The sequence below is a fragment of the Hypomesus transpacificus genome, chromosome 12 (genome assembly GCF_021917145.1).
Source record: "Hypomesus transpacificus isolate Combined female chromosome 12, fHypTra1, whole genome shotgun sequence".
NCBI classification, from domain to species: domain Eukaryota; kingdom Metazoa; phylum Chordata; class Actinopteri; order Osmeriformes; family Osmeridae; genus Hypomesus; species Hypomesus transpacificus.
The window spans coordinates 4,108,850-4,114,453 of record NC_061071.1 but is presented as its reverse complement, the minus strand read 5'-3'; positions in this window follow the sequence as shown (position 1 = coordinate 4,114,453).

Below are 5,604 nucleotides of genomic sequence, written 5' to 3'. Positions count from 1 at the left end.
TACAAGTAACCTGGTCCGATATTTAACCTTGTCTTATTCTCCACTACCCAGCTACACATTCCTTAACAAAATTCCTAATAAAAAATTTGTACCCTTTATTTATTTAGTTCTTTTTTGTGACAGAGTTTTCCTCCACCAGTCTTGCAACGTCAGCAAATGTAATTCTTGGTAAATCTGTGAGCGAAGTTGTGAAGACTGAGTCTCAGATCCATTTTATTCTGATGTGTTGACGCTTGACAGGAAGTCCACTCCCACATTGATTACGCATTTCCGGTTAGTGTGTAAAAGGTCTATAATTTCTAAATAAACGTAAATACCACATCAAAAGGGAAAAACAGGAAACAAAGCACCTAAAACATTTGCAACAGTAGAAAATAGTTGTGAAGTCAAGACACTGTCTTGTAAAGCGCGGAAGATTTTTTTTTTTTTTATTGAATATGCTCTGCGATACTAGCCTGGCTGCCAGCCCAACTTCTCCCCGCCCCAAAAAAAATTTGTCGGGAAGTTGGGTCTGGAGGGTCTCGTATTGGGGACCAACTACAGAAAAACAGAATCTGGGCGAACCAATGAAATTGCCAGGGCGGGCTTTATACGATGATGGACAGATGATCAACAGTAACGTAATCACCCACGACACAAAAGAGCGCTTAAGTTGAATTTGTTTTGAACAAACATGGCTACCGCTGGAGATCTGGGATGTTATGATTCTGCCATCGAGTCTGTTTTAGAAGACATCGATAGCGCATTAATTTTGAAAGAGGAACAGAGAGACGCAATCAAGGCATTTGTCGATGGAAAATGTGTTTTTGCCGTCCTTCCTACGGGATTCCGTAAAAGTTTAATTTATCAGCTGGCCCCGATGGTCGCTAAGAAGATGGGACACAATGAAAACCCAGTGGCCATTGTGGTTTTTCGTTTTCTTTTGTGGAGTTGTAATCCTAAACGGAGAACTTGTTCGTATATGCATTGCCCTTTATTGTTTCGCTCAAAAAGTACTCCCCCTACCCTTAAATTAATTTTACAACACCGGCAAAAATCGTTTGTATTCATTCTTCAAGCATACTTCAAGTCTGCTTGCAGTTTAGTCAGTAAAGATTTAGCTGCCTCTCAGTTTAGTTCTGTTGACAACAACTTTGCGGCGCTTAACATACGTCACATACTCTGTTGCTCTGATTGGTTGTAGATCTATCCAATTGAGCGAAGGGGCATTTGTTTTCCAGGCTTATTTGAAACACGCCCCGTAGTCAAAGCCCAACGGAGAGTTCTCAGACTCATATTCTGACTAGAATCATGAGTATGACAACGTCAGGCTAGTGCGATACAGAGCAAAGAGGGACAAGTGGTCCACGTACTTGACACGCGTGAGCTTGGCGAGACGCAGACACAACCTTTCTGTAAATGGTGTGCTGACCAAGCCCCCACCCTTGGTCTTTAGCTCCTGTTTCATTTCGCTTACAATCGCAGCCCGTTACGAATATACATTATTTTTCGGTGGCCATTGTTGTTTTCAACTGGAATCGCCTGATAGCCGTGTTGGAGGCAGCCACGTTCGGTAAGTCCTATTTTTACACATTTTAAGCTAGAATCAATGATTGGGTTCATGAAAGTACACTACCCTTGAATTATGGTGAAGGTTTGAGCACTTTAAAACCTTTGGATCGTGAGTTTGAAGTGACGGAAAACCAAACTCAAAAGTAGCTAGCTTTTTCCCTCTGTGTAATTATTGAATCATGTAGCATCTCGGCGAATTCATCAAAAAGGTAGAGGAGGGCAGCTTTTAGGAGAACAAGCGATTCCCCACAGACCTGTCGGCTCAGAATTTTGATTTGGGTCGTGAAAGTCTTTGTAATAAGCCTATTTGCCAGGGAACCGCATAGGCTTAGGCGGCAGCCATATTTTGGTTGCGTCATGTTCATAAGTTCACAATTTCACAGTTCGGTCGACACCACAAATGTGTTTGTTACCAATCCTCGAGGAGGGCAGCCTTTAGGAGATGTGGGAATTGTGCTTTTAGCCAGATGCTCCGATTATTTTTGTGATTTGTGGAAAACTTGCAAGTGGAGTGAGACTGCGTCCCGGGGGTAGATTGTTTTGACTAAGCCTCAGAGACAGACTCGGCTCGCTCACTGACAGTGTTTAAACAATATCGTAATTCACTAAATTCTACTCCCATAACGTCAGGGAGGGCTGCTTTTTGTAGACAAGAGTCTGTTGAAGATAGCCAGTATATAGGATCTTTCAAAACAAGCCTATTTCATTTGTCATTTTCCTGAGAATGCGACCTACGGCTAGTTTCACTCGGTCAGCCTATTTAAAGGTCTCTGACCGTCAGAATCACAGGCAGTCCACGAATGGGGTTTTGGAAAAGGATCCCCATACCATTTTGTTTTGTGCACCACGGGTTCTGCTTTATACTGGTGCCGCCGTGGGTCTCTCCTGGATCTGGTTCTGTAATCCTGCAGCTCGACAACGCCAATTGATGAAGAAAGTGTTTTGTCCGTCTCTTCATAAATGGAGTGACTAAGTTCAGTTGAGTTCTGGATTTTAAAAAGTATTTATCAATCTGCAGATTGGGATAGAACCAGACCTCTGACAATAAATGACAACACAACACCAGGCTTAGGTCTCAATGATGTCTCTCTCAGCTCTGAAGGCCGGAGGACCATCTTTTATAGGGCACAAGAATGTAAACAAAGATAGTGACAGTCAGGCAGTAATGACGTTACAACAGTCTCAGAGAAAGAGATTCACTGCTCCCAACACATGACAACTCTCAGACTACAGTTCATTGGTGGAGCTCTCCTTGTAATCATGACAAAGGACGTTTAACCGGTACTTTCTCCTGATCCCGAACATCTATTAATCCTGACACATAGACACAATCTACTCTTATTAATAGCAAGCTTACATGAGAACATACTAACTAGTATGTAATGAATAGTTCTATTGATTAGTGAATAATGTAATCACACAGGAAATCGCAATTTCTTCCACATAGGATAATAATTACATAACGTTTACTGTCTGGTGTATGCAGTTGATATGGCTATTAAACGTCATAAAATGCACATATAGGCCTATGCTATACCAGGCAGCAGCCAGGTTAGATATGGTAAACTATGTGCAGGATGTAGTCGGAAAATAGCTAAAGCTAGATAGACTAAACGTAAACTAGCATATCTAACGAACATAAAATCAAATATTCACCATTGAAGTGACAGGTTTTTTTTACTAGTATCCAGATAGCACACATGACAGATTAAAACGTCATTCATAACGTCGGATAAGCCTCGGCAAATGATCAGATTTCTTCTCATCTCTGTGCTCTATTTCAAACGTCGCAGATACGTCGGCTCATCACTGACTGTTCCATTATGCTCATTCCGTGTTGTAGACCTATTGCAAGCATATCTAGAGCCAGAGACTCGCGAGTCAGAGGCGTTCACTTTTTAAACCGTTAGTTTGATTACCCCCTGAAGAAGATGTATTAATGTTTTCCCATGTGTTTGTCTATCTGCTCATTAAATACTGTTTCTCCAAAATCAGCTTGATCGATGAAATACTGTGTTCATTGGTGTTTTCATTAAAACATATTGCAGCAACCCTTAATTGTACATCATAAGTAGCCTAAATGTCCCTGCGCATCGCTAAGCTCAACACTCAATACTCAATTTTGCCTGACGATAGGTCGGTAAGGGGCCCGTTGGTGAGATCTGCACTCGGGCCCGCCAAGTCATTGTTACGCCGCTGCTAAGGTGGGAGTCAAACAAAGGCCCACTTGTCAGACTTGTAGAGTCTAAAGCCAAGTTAACCCCGTTGGACCACAAAGGGGATGCTGTTAAAGCGGAGATGTGTGGAGCAGTATTTGCTTCACGCTTGAGAAAGTATTTTGAGCTGCACAGCGGTCTCATTAACTGGGGTCATCACGGTAAGAGAACGAGAAGACGCCCTAAGAGACATATTTAGTGCGGCGCATATGGGCACAACCTTCCCAGGCACCACAATAGACCGACTAGTAGCCTATAGAGATCAGGAGTCTGGGCTGATGGTTTGTGGTGGCAGAGTGCAAAACTTTGAAAAGGATAACGTTTCTGTTCCTATCCTTCCTGCTGAGGCGTGGGTGGCCATGCTGCTGGCTCGAAAAGCTCACAGTGAGAGTCATGACGGAGTGGCTGGGACCTTGCTCAAAATGAGAAGGAAAGCTTGGGTCATAAAAGGAAGGAGGATTGCTCAGAAAGTCGTTGATAACTGCATAATCTGCAGGAAGGCAAGAGCAAAGAAATGTCAACAAGTAATGAGTGATCTTCTCCCCAAAAGGATTGAACCTGCTGCTCCTTTCAAGTTCACAACAGTAGTTCGGACCGTATTCTGTTAAGGATGAGGTCAAGAAGAGGGTAACGCTCAAAGTCTGGGGAGTCGTCTTCTGTTGTATGGCCAGCAGAGCTATCCACACAGAGTTGGTTAGCACCTTATCAAGTGAAGGGTTTCTGATGGCTTATCAAAGGTTTACATCAATCCATGGGCACCCCCGGAAGATCTGGTCTGATCCAGGCACCAATTTTAATGGTGCAAAACCAGCCTTAGAGGAGAATATAAATTTCTGGACCGCATGGACAAAGCAGTCATGGAGGAGAACGCAGCAAAAAATGGGACAGAGTGGATGTGGAAGATCCATCCAGCTGATTCACCCCACCAGAATGGCGCTGCGGAAGCTGCTGTGCGTGTTGTAAAGACAGCGCTCCAAAATCTTGGAAAAGAATCTTCACTAAGTTATAGTGAGTTTCAGACGGCTCTTACTTGGCGGCCAACCTGTCAAATAAACGTCCAATTGATGCCAGGATACTAAGCCGCGAAGACTGCATCCAGTACGTAAAGGCATTGTGAGAGACGTCAACATGCAGATTTTTCCAAATTGCTCCGTCCCTTGTACATCAGATTTGAAAGGGAAGGCGAGGCATTCAAATCAGGTTGAGAGAATCCGAGCAACTATTGTTCACAGGGATATTAGGAGGCTGGTTGTCTTACTTTCAGTGGAAGAGCAAGCGGTGAGTCAGGACAGCGATGCGTCAGCCAGATTCGATCCTCAAGGTTGATAGTACAGTGGTGATCCCCCAAGTGTTTCCATAGGGTGATCGAGTGGGAGGTGTGGAGTCAAACTGAAGTGGAGACAATTAGTAGTCGAACTGAAGTGGAAACAATTGGTAGTCAAACTGAAGTCTTAAATCTTTAAGGTGAACATTTGGGTTGTCATTAAATATAAAAATATGAGTTCAACATAATGTTAATTTTACATAAGATCAAAAAACGATTTTGCGCTCAAATGAAGGCCAAAAATCTTAACTTACAAGCTGACATTAAGTGTGGAAGTCCCTATCTAGCATCACATCAAACCCAGGCTACACCTAGGTTTGGGCTAAGCCCCGAATGTTTACAAAGTCTCCGCGCATGATTAACACTCGGATCGAAGCAGTCTCAACATTTTTATAAATATAATACATAATACGATCCTTTTCCGTAATCATGATACACTCTCGGGTATATTCGGAAAACTTCGGAAGAGGGATGGAACACAGAGCAGTCAATACGTGACACCCAATCACTGGG